Source organism: Ornithodoros turicata, unplaced genomic scaffold (genome assembly GCF_037126465.1).
Source record: "Ornithodoros turicata isolate Travis unplaced genomic scaffold, ASM3712646v1 Chromosome26, whole genome shotgun sequence".
Lineage (NCBI taxonomy): Eukaryota > Metazoa > Arthropoda > Arachnida > Ixodida > Argasidae > Ornithodoros > Ornithodoros turicata.
Window position 1 is genome coordinate 113,990 of NW_026999348.1, and position 12,422 is coordinate 126,411.

The window sequence follows — 12,422 nt, forward strand, 5'->3', positions numbered from 1 at the left end:
TCGTATAGTCAGTATTTTTTTCTGATCTAAAACACAAAGAGACTGTAGACATGTTTTTATACATGCAGGATGGAGGTGCGCGGCTGGCTCAGAGGATACAGCGCTTGCTTCTCATGCGATGGGTGCCGTGATCGATGCCTCGTATGTTCAATATTTTTTTCTTATGTAACACGCAAAGAGACAGTAGACATGTTTTTTCTACATGCAGGATGCAGGACGGCGGCCTGCTCAGAGGATACAGTGCTTGCTTCTCATGCGGTGGGTGCCGTGATCGATGCTCAATATTTTTTTTTCTTATCTAACACACAAAGAGAACGTAGACATGTTTTTTCTACATGCAGGATAGAGGTGGGCGGCTGGCTCAGACGTTTCTACTTCCGGCTGCGAAAGCATACGGACGTGTGAAACATGAGCTCCGAGGGAGCGGCGCCTGTTACAGCTAGGCCTAGCCGGGATCCCACGACAGCTTTGACAGCATCGACTCCAGACAACTACAGGCTTTTGTTGCCAACTCTGCCAACGGGAAACATCTCGCTGAACACTTTATTTCTTCACGTGGACCCTTCGGGAAGACCATATCGAGCAGATGATTTCGGCGAGGGCGTGCTCAGTGTAATCGAAAAGGACGATGTTGCCCAGTTTGGTGTCTATCTATATAACCATGTGTGGGCATTGACGCTTCATTCGAGACTTTCGAAAGAACGTCTAGCTGCGAAAAAAGAGATCAAGGTGAAAGGGAAGAGATGCATCATTCTGGATCCAAACCAGAAGGAAGTAAGTGTATCAGTCCATTGGCTCCCCATGCATGTTTCCGATACCGCGGTGATAAATGCCCTGCAAGCTTATGGCAAAGTTGACAGAATTGACAGAGAAAGATGGCGATCGACTGCCTTTGCTGGAGCAGAAACTACGACGCGGAAAGTGTCACTAGTCCTGCGGGAAGGCGTTAACGTAGAAAGTATTCCCCATCTCATGAGGATTCTGGGAGGACAAGTTTTAATCGACATCACTGGGAGGCCACCCTTGTGTCTACGATGTAAGAGAGTGGGCCACGTCCGCAGAACGTGCAGATCGCCGTGGTGTGGAACATGCAAAAGCTTCGGTCACGAGGCAGACGATTGTGTAAGCACATACGCGTCCAAAACAAGAGCAGCAGTGGAACATGCGATGATGGCGGACCTTATGGATGTTGAGGAGAGTGAGTCAGCGAGGAACAGGGATGGTGCAGGAAAGCAATGTGAGCAGAGCGTCGGAATGACGGAGGATCGGGAATCGACGTTAAAGCAAGTCGAGGAAGATAACTTTCACCACTCGTCCAAGCAGGCAGGAACCTATGAGCATCTGAGCCGTAGTCATCAGTGTGGCGAAGGTCGAGGATGACAACGGTTCGGAGAAGCAGGGGAAGCTAAGAAGGGAGACAGACGAAGACGACCGCGCTGAAGTCCTACCAGAACAAGCAAGACCGCCTCAGCAACTCCCAGAAATAACGGAAGGTGCAAAATGTCAGGAAACTACTGCATATTCAAGGCCGACGAAGTGAGGGGATCTCAACGAAAATGCGACAAGGGTGATAAGGTTTTGCTCTCATCAGAAAAGGAAAAAGTGGAAGAAAACAGCCAATGTGCGGCAGAAACGATAGTAGGAAGCAAAGAAGGAAGCAGCAAGCATGAAGGAGGAAGGAACGACTTAAAATGGAAAGAAATAGGTTCGAACCTGGAAAAGTCCAGGTTTTCGCCGACGCCTACAATGACACCGGAAGAGAGGCGGCAAAGGTTACTGAGGGACAAAAAGTAACTTTTTTGAAACCCCAATATGAAAACCAATCTAAAGATTGCAACACTGAACGTCAATAGTCTCGTGCGCAAGGAAAGGAAAACGTGGCTAAAAACCGTCATTCTACAGGTAAAGTTAGATATTATATGCATACAAGAGACAAAGATATCTACAAAAGAACAAGAGAGTGACTTTGTGGAAGCCTTCAAAAATGGTTCATCGTGCTGCATGCGACAGGTATCAACGGAAGCGCGGGGACAGCGATCCTGGTTCGGAAAAGCAAACAGATAAGAATGATAGATTGTGATCTGGAGCAGAATGGAAGAGTGGTATGCGCTGACTGTATGTGGAACGGAGAGATAATCAGAGTGCTAAGTGTATACGCCCCGAATGAAGATGCAGATCGTAGATTGTTTTTTTAAACGAGCCTGACTCACTTCATAGACACGGAAAGCAAACTGATAGTGGCGGGGGATTTCAATTGCGTCTGCCGTAAAGAAGACGGAACATACAAAAAACCGAGGAAGGATAGCAGCGTAGCACAGTTAAAAACACTCTTGCAGAACCTACAGGACATGGCCATAGGTAGAGAAGTATCCACAATGAGGTTCACTCATTGGCAGGGAAGCTCACATGCAAGACTGGATGGAATTTATGTCTCCGCAGAATTCTATACAAACATAATAAATTATAAAGTCACTCCATTGGCCTTTACCGATCACGGTTTAGTCACAGGAGAACTAAATAAGCCCAGGAAAGCAGTCCGAGTAGGAACCTCTATTGGAAGATGAACGACAAGATTCTCGAAGCGGAAGACTTCAGAGAAGAGATCAAGGGTATGATTGCCACTTTAAGCGAGAAAGGCCTGATGCTCCTGCCTAGGAAGCTTTCAAATATCAAGTCCGTGAGAGGGCCATCGAGTATTCCGAAGCAAGAGCACGATCGAGGAAGGAAAAAACGAAAGCGTTGAAGGAAAGCTTAATGAAAATATTGAGAGAAGAGGAAGCGACGCCAGGCTATTTCACTGAAGACATAAAAGGGATTAAGAAACAGCTATTGGAAAGCATGCGTGAAGCGTACGCGGGGGCACAGTTGCGCAGCCGCGTACAGGTCCTTGAAAGGGACGAGACGCCAACTAAGGTGTTCCTAACGAAGGAAAGAGAGAAAGTGCAGAGAAACAACATCTCGAAGCTAAGGATAAGTGATGTTGTAATAGAAGGAACCGAAGCTGTGGAAGGCGCGCTGCATCAGCACTTTAAGACTTTGTTCGACAGTGGTGAGGACCTGCCACCGAGGAGTGCTGAAATATTCAAGTGCATGCCAAGGGTCAATGAAGAAGAGAGGGAAAAAGTGCAAGGAAAGATAAGAGAGAAGGATATTGAATATGTCATCAGAAAGTTAAAAAGGAACAAGGCCCCAGGACCGGACGGTCTAGGTGCAGCTTTCTTCAAAACGTTTCAGCCAGAATTGAGCCCGGTGCTTGAAGCGGTCTTTGAGGACATCCGAAGACGAGGACTGTTGCCACCATCAATGCGGAAATGCTTCACAGTGCTAATTCCGAAGAAGTCGACCCTGGAAGAAATACCACCAGTGTCAGATCTGAGACCGATAAGTCTGCTATGTACTGATTATAAAATACTGGCAAAGGTGCTCACTCGACGGCTGGAAAGTGTGTTACGGAAAATAATCGGCAGGCACCAGACTTACGGCATTAGAGGAAGATCCATCGCTATAAATCTTCATATAATGCGGACAGTGTGCGAACTGGCTAGAGCAACAGGAGAACAACTAGCCATTCTCCAAGTAGATCTGAGGCAAGCTTTTGATAGAGTATCACACGGATACTTATTCGAGCTGTTACACTGGATCAACGCAGGCGAAGAACTAGAAAATTGGATCGGAATATGCTACAGAGACATATCTGCACAGCTTATTCTGAAGGGAAGCGTCGGCCCAAAATATCCAGTTACCAAATCGGTGCGTCAAGGGTGCCCACTCTCCCCCGCATTGTTCTCACTATATCTGGAGCCGCTATGTCGTCTCATCGCAAACGATAACCAGATCAGCGGTTTGAAGATGTCAGGAGAAGAAATGAAAATCATGGCGTTTGCCGACGATGTAACCCTTATCTGCAAGATCAAAGCACAGGTGATAGCGGCGCTTGCAGACGTCCAGACCTTTTGTGAGGTTTCAGGAGCCGAAATAAACAAGAGTAAGTCGAAGGGATCTTGGCTGGGTGAGTGGGGAAGCAAGCCGTCCAATTTCATGGGCATCGAGTGGTCACAAGAACTTGATAAATATTTGGGAATCAATCCGGATCCAGAAACAACGGACACGGAGGTATGGAAGCGAAAGATAAACGGCCTGCAAGGAAGGCTTCAACCTTATCAAGGAAGAGAGCTATCGCTGTTACATCGCAGCCTAATATGCAACACGGTACTCTACCCGGCAGTGCTCTATGCCGCACAAGCAGTCCACATAGACAACATTGCAGTGCAACGCTTTCACAGAATATGTGCCACCTATCTGTGGAAGTCGAAATTTGAGCGCATGCGCAGAGCCAACATATACTGGCCACTGGAATCGGGAGGGCTGAGCGTCGTCAACTTGGAACTGAAAATAATGGTGCAACGTTTTTTATATTTCCGGCACCAACGAACGCCAGAGCTGCGAGCGGCTATACAGTGGCTGGGAACACAACACCTCGGCGAGTGGATTGTCTCCACTGCGCACTGCGTCGTAGATTCAGGCATCCTATCCTTCTACAAGAGCACAGGACGCAGCATAAAGTTTTTTCAGGAACGCTTTTCGTGGGACTATCTGGAGACCGTAAAAAAGAAGGCTCTCTATTGGGACACAGTGACCAGTGTATTTCCGCCGCCATTATATCGGCAGCCGTTCGCAAGTGTAAAGCAACAGGACGTGCTGAAGGGGATCCGGAAGGCACCCGTTCCCACCGCAACCAAGGACTTCTACGTCCGCTTCCACATTGAAGTACTGCCCACCAAGCAATGGCTAGAGGGCAAAGGCTTTTTCGCTCCACGAGCAGCAGACTTTGACATATGCGGGGAAGCGGAAACTATACGGCACACTTTCTATGAATGCAGAAGGGCTGTACTCTTTCGGAGTGACCAGAGAGCTTCCTTTCACCTCAACGAGGAAATATACTACGAGGCTCTAAAGTTTCTCACCTTTGGGGACAACAGCCGTGCAGAACTGCTAAGCGTCCCAGCACACATGCTCTCTGGAAGGAAAGAACAGCTCGGGTGGAATGTGATGTCCGGGCGCAATCCGCGGTCACCTACCTGAGGGAGAAGCTAATGTGGACTCTATCTTTGAGGGGAAGTGGCAAACTCCACAACGAGGAGGACCGGGAGCGGCTGGCACCCGCATTCCCCGCTTGAACCCGAAGACCTTCGGCACATCATCCAAAAAGTGGCTAGGACTTCCTGGAACGCGGCATGCTAAATAAGCAAAGATGATTTTAATTGGGAGGTACACAAGTAGTGTATGACTCCTGTATCACGGTTTTTACGGAAATAAAAAAAGGGCGGCTGGCTCAGAGGATACAGCGCTTGCTTCTCATGCGGTGGGTGCCGTGGGTGCCGTGATCGATGCCTCGTATACTCAGTATTTCTTTTCTGATCTAACACGCAAAGAGACAGTAGACATGTTTTTCTACATGCAGGATGGAGGTGGGCGGCTGGCTCCGCGGATACAGCGCTTACTTCTCATCCAATACGTGCCGTGATCGATGCCTCGTATGCTCAATATTTTTTTTCTTATCTAACGCACAAAGAGACAGTAGACATGTTTTTTTTTCTACATGCACGATGGAGGTGGGCGGCTGGCTCAGAGGATACAGCGCTTGCTTCTCATGCGATGGGTGCCCTGGGTGCCGTGATCAATGCCTCGTATACACAGTATTTTTTTTCTTATCTAACACGCAAAGAGACAGTAGACATGTTTTTTCTACATGCAGGATGGAGGTCGGCGGCTGGCCTAGTGGATACAGCGCTTACTTCTCATGCGATGGGTGCCGTGATCGATGCCTCGATTTTTTTTCGCTTTTTTTTATCTAACACACAAAGAGACAGTAGACATGTTTTTTATACATGCAGGAGGAAGGTTGGCGGCTGGCTCAGAGGATACAGCGCTTGCTTCTCATGCGATGGGTGCCGAGATCGATGCCTCGTATGCTCAATATTTTTTTTCTTATCTAACACACAAAGAGACAGTAGACATGTTTTTTCTACATGCAGGACGGAGGTGGGCGGCAGGCCTAGTGGATACAGCGCTTACTTCGCAAACGATGGGTGCCGTGAGCGATGCCTCGTATACTCAATATTTTTTTTCTGATCTAACACACAAAGAGACTGTAGACATGTTTTTTATACATGCAGGGTAGAGGTGGGCGGCTGGCTCAGAGGATACAGCGCTTATTTCGCATACGATGGGTGCCGTGATCGATGCCTCGTATACTCAATAATTTTTTCTGATCTAACACACAAAGAGACTGTAGACATGTTTTTCTTCATGCAGGACGGAGGTGGGCGGCTGGCTCAGAGGATACAGCGCTTGCTTCTCATGCGATGGGTAGGATGATCGATGCCTCGTATGATCAATATCGTTTCTTCTCGTCTAACGCACAAAGAGACAGTACACATGTTTTCTCTAGATGTTGGGGGGAAAGGTGGTCGGCTGGCCTAGTGGATACAGCGCTTACTTCGCATACGATGGGTGCGGCGATCGGTGCCTCGTATGCTCAATATTTTTTCTTATCTAACGCACAAGAAACAGTACACATGTTTTCTCTACATCCTGGAGCAAGGTGAGTGTCTGGCCGAGAGTTCGTGTGGAATGTGACGTCAGAGCCGTCTCAGTTGTGACATACCTCAAACAGAAGTTGATGTGGACGCTATCGCTGTTGGCTTCTAACAAACTGAAAGACGAAGACATGTGGGAGAAGTTGGCTTCGACAGTGCAGTGGCTCGATATCAACACGTTCGGGCGCGTGTGCAACAGCGAACTGTGAACGCCATGAACCATAACTAACTTAGTGAGGTAGCGTGAGACCCGTAGATTGCTGCGAATCTTGCAAAAGTTTGTTTGTTTTTAATTGTGAGGTACACAAGCAGTGTACGACGTGACCCTTACGATTTTTAGGCAAATAAAAATGTCTAAAAAGAAAAAGGTGGCTGGCCCAGAGGATACAGCGCTTGCTTCTCATGCGATGGGTAGGATGCTCGATGCCTCGTATGATCAACATCGCTTTTTTCCTCATCTAACGCACAAAGAGACAGTACACATGTTTTCTCTACATGATGGGAAAAGCTGGGCGGCTGGCCTAGTTAATACACCGCTTACTTCGCATACGATGAGTGCGGTGATCGATGCCTCGTATGCTCAATATTTTTTTTCTTATCTAACGCACAAGAAACAGTACACATGTTTTCTCTACATCCTGGAGGAAGGTGGGTGGCTGGCCCAGAGTATATAACTGGCCTGGCCCAGAGCTGGAGCAGCTGACAGTATATAAACAACTGCTCAGCAAGTGTTGTCTTGTGGACGGCACATTTGGCTACATGAATCCAATTGTTTATTGCGAAAAATTACCAATTACCGCTCAAAAAAAACCAAAGTTGTCAGATTTTATCTGTCTCTCTGTGTTTATGGAAATTTTCCTCGGTAAGAACGTTAGTTTTCACCTGCGTATACATGTATCTATATTCATGTGATCGCAAAGAAACAGTGTAATCGACAAGTATGGAGTCAGACTAGTCAGACGTATAAGCGATGGAACTCATGACCTTTCCATTTCATTTGGAAGTCAACAGATAATCGTTTGATATTCCTCATTAGAAATACAATCAGGAAAACCATAAGAAATTATTTGGACTTTCTATGGAGGAAACTCATTAGGAGCTAATTTTCTATTGAGTTTCTGTAGACTCAATGAAAATACATTTGGCTCTCTATAGGTACTCATTTGGCAGTTTGGCCGCTTTGCATGTGTTTACCCCTGCGCGCAGGTACTACGGCCGTTGACGGGAGGGTCGTGCAGTCATTGTGTTGCCACCCGCGCTGTGTGCAACGGTATGTACTATATATGGATGCTCACTTACGTTGACATGCTGCTGTTCCAGCACCTTTTGCATTAACTTTCAAAATGTTATTACTTGAAGGTTACCTTCGTACGACGCGGCTGGCATAGGGGCGTCGGCATTTGTCAGCAGGTGGTCAAAACGGAATCTCATCGAAGCTGGACCTTGACGCAAGAAAGGCAAGCTGGACGGGCATTAGAAATCTCACACGAAACACAGAAGAACGTCATGCCATCTTTTTTTTTTCGTACGCAGGAACGGTGTGTTGTGTATTGTATTTCATTTCTACAGCGAAAACATGCTTTCAGATGCAACAGAATAGTGACTGCACATTGAAAGAGTGCATCGGCAATGAGAATGTCAATGTGACTTCAGTGGGAACATCCTTGCTGCTGTACATTTGGCCAATGGGAAACTAGGCTGGCCTCCAATGGGTTCGTTCGGTCCCACTTCGTTCACATTGACATTTACAATGATTTCTCATTTAAACCCCCTAAATCCTTGTTGTTTTATATAATATGGTAATATGTCCAAAACTGTCGATTTGGAATGACAAATTTTGGTCACTTTCAATGAGAATTGTGAATGTGATATCCACTGAAACCGAATGAGATTTCTGGTCTATTTTGAATTGGACTATTTCGAGCAGGGAAAGACACCAAGTTGTTTAATTCCACCCATGGCAATGCAGCAAGAAAGATACTGTGGCAGATACTGTGAGGCATCTAGCGCGGTCTACTATAAGGCGTAACGACACAGAGACCAGTGTAACCCCTGACGCTATCAGCTCTCTCCGTCATCAACTGAAAAATGGCCCATACCATGTCTTTGGCATCCATGACGGCTGTCCCAGTGAATACATTGAAAAAGTTGCTTAAGCAACTTTTTGCCCTGCCGCCTTCCATGTACATAATAGCTCATGGTAAATAAATTTCAATTCAATTCAATTCAATACTGTCCCGTGAAGTGGGGGGAACTGTCGAACTACCGCAACGAACAGAAAAAGGAAGTCTGTCGCTTCGCGTAAAAGTAATGGTGGAAATACAGAAGGCTGTAGATACCTTTGCCGACAGATCAGACATGCTGCTCCTGGATGCAGTAAGTAATGCTGCAAAAACGTACATGAGCCTTGTTGCCCGCGCAGTAGGAGGGAAGCGAATACACTATGCTAAAGGCAGGGGATACGAACATCGATGTGAAATAGAGCCCTCGGGTACAACATGCGCGACCGCAAGTGGCACTCCGTTTTTATGAAGAGAACGGTGGGAAGGAGCCCCGGATCTGCGATCAAGAAGCTCAATCGATGCAAAGAGAAGGAAATACAGCGACGATGTACGAGGGCCTAACTTCGGCAAGTCTACAGCGTCCAAAGATCCCAAGCTCCGAAGCATAGGGGGGGACAACGACTACGGCACACGGTCGGCGAAGCCAGATCTGGACAGAACGATATATATTGCAAAAACAAATGAGTTTCTGTCTGGTATAAGGATAACTATATAAGAAGCTGAGGACCTTGAAGAGGCTACTGTAGCGCAAGGCGAAACAAAACTATGGCACGAACAAAGAAGAATTAGGACCCATTCAACATCTGTGTACAGTATTTGCAGGCCGCATCGAGCATCTTTCAAGTACAGTCGCATGGTGAACGAAATGCTGTATCCAGAAAGCTTGAAAAACAATCCTCACGTACAATATGGACTAGACCACGAAAATGGTGCGACTGAAGAATTTCAGCTGTGGTTGTCCATCCTGAATTGACATTTTTATGCACAAGCCCCAACAGGCTGATGAACAACGACGGAATTTTAAAAGTAAAGTGTCCTTCGTCAGCTGAGAAATATGACACCGTAGAGGAAGCATCGAGACATCATGCAATCGGATCCTGCAACTACCCAGCCTCATGAATATTTTTATCAGATACAGACGCAGCTGAACATAACTAAGCGACGGTTCGGCAAGTTTGCCGTGTGGTCACCATCAGACCTCAAAGTACTCTACATTCACTACTCTACATTACTCTACATTCAAGACTTCTGGGCGAATACTCTTCCGGAGGTGAAGAACTCGTCGATCCAAGGGTGAAAAGAACCATGACACTGAGGGGGATATGTTTATTAAGAAAAAGAAAGGAAAGGTCAGCCAGTCGAAGGTCGGCTTGCTATTCCAAACAAAAAAAGGAAAAGAAGGGAAGAAGGAAAGAAAAGGGGACGAAAGGGGACACTGAGGATTGAAGCAAGCATGTACAATGAACTCCGTGATGTGCTATAGATGCATGCAAATTTGTTGTTGTTTGTTTTGAAACATCTCATTGTCATCATCATTATTATTTACATGTGGTTTCAGACAAACCTGAGGCTAATAAAACCTCAGTTCTGTATATGTGCAGGAATGGCGTGAATGCTGTTATGTATCGTAAATAACGCAGTAACGTGCAACCTAGTGCAGCATTACCTGCGGCAGTTCAACTTCACTACACTCATTTATTTCATGTCACTACTGTCACTACAGGGCCTTGACCTTCAAGGAAAATGTAAATTTTTGGATCAGTCCTATGATGTATATTTTGCGGTGGGTCAGTGGGTCACATGCCTTCTTTCGTGATACCACATGATTATACTTCTTCACTTGGGAGTCTCTCACTTATTAAAGAAAAATTTATTCGACGGGTACAACACCAAACATGCGGAGCGCTAAGACCCGCAGTGAGTCAGTTTTATGTTTCCGCGATGACTGCTCTCACCTGCACGCGGCGCTCTTATGGTACTGAGACGAAACTAGCGCTAAATCGACTATCGATATATCGTTATTGCAGAAAAATGATCGGTACTTTTACGGTCGCAAGCAGCACAATGTACTGAATGTCGAGTGCAATAAGGGTGGACGGTATGTGTCTAATCAATGTTCTTTAGTTTCACGAGTCTGTTCAAGGCCTTCCACCTACCCGTCCACCCCTATTGCACTCGACGTTCAGTACATTGTGCTGCTTGGGGTAGTACACACTGGATAGTAATGTCGAATTTCTTCTTCTTTGTTTTTGTTTGTTTTTCCTAGATTTGGTTCTCACTATCGGTATCATCTCACTTTGATCATCTCGTTCTTGTACCTCTCTTCATTTTTCCACTCTCGCGTCAGCTATCGGTAGTAACACAATGCAAGGAAGAAACTTGGGTAAGGACGACAACGAGTCCTGACCGAATGTTTGTTTGGCCACTTCGTCACGTTTTATTATTTGCGCTAGAATTCTGAATGTGCTACTACACATTTACAATTACTTCGATTTACAACTTAATGGCAGTTGATTTTGTAATATTTTCCTCGGGTTGTCTTTGTTGAATAGCTATTGTGCTTGTGATAGGTACTGTCGTAAACAGGCGGTATATAGTTCTCCAATATTTCACTATCGATAGTACTACATCGATAGACTTACGATAGTCTTTCAAATTTACTTATCAACTTATCTTACGATAGTTTACGGTAGCGGATTATTGATAGTACTATCGATAGTTTTCTGCGACAACTGAACATGTAACGAACTCCTTTCGCCAGCTTCCCTTTGTTTGTGCAGGAGAACGCTTTCCTCGAATATGAGATTTTTGCGAGGCCCGATTAGAATTTGTTCAGAAGTACGAAAAAAAGGATGATGTCACTCGTACGCACGTGCGCACGTATGTGCTGCGCTTTCAACCGGACATCAGCCCATGAATCACGGAGGAGAGAAACTTCTATGCGCGACCGGCAGCCGTCTCTTCTTTGCAAATCCTACGGCACAAGAGGCGAGAGAAACACAAGGAATAAATTTTCTTGAACGCCGCGAAGACGGGGAGAAGACACACAGGCGCCGGTTACATCATTTCCTTGCAGTGCGGTAGGAAAGCAAAACAAATAAAACAGTTGTCCGACGGTGCCGCCATCCCTTGGCGGTAGCGAACGTAACTCGATCAGTGAGTCAGCATTAAACAAAAGATATTTCACAAAAGAAAACTCTCACAATTTACATCATTTTCGTGAGCATGCACCTTAACCCAGAGCGCAGTCGCAGCCGCTGGTGTAGTAGACAAACTACAACAACAACAACTTTATTTTGGCTTTGGAGAGTGGGGAGGATCATCGCCACAGGCGATACTCTACCCCATTGCTGGTGGGAATGTGGGGAATAAAATAATGAGCCCCGTCACAATAGCGATCGAAGTCCGATGGTGTCCAGAAATGTCAGAAGAGCTTTGAGCGCAGAGCGTTGCTGGGCTGGATTAGGCCAGAGGCCAAGCAATTTCGATAGGGAGAAGGGACGAGAGTCCAGCTGACGAAGAGATCGGAGAGTGTGGTTCGGGAAGGTGGGTAGTGGGAGCAATGAAGAAGAATATGCTCCAGATCCTCAAGCACACCACAGTGGCAGCAGGTGGGAGAGTCAACTTGTCTCAAGCGGTAACGCCACTGAGCTGGCCACATCGAGACGCATTCGGTGGATTAATGCAGCATCTTGACGAGAGGTGTTTCGTGGCATGCGGAAAGCGAGCGTTGGATCAACTCTGCTCAACATAGAGGGGG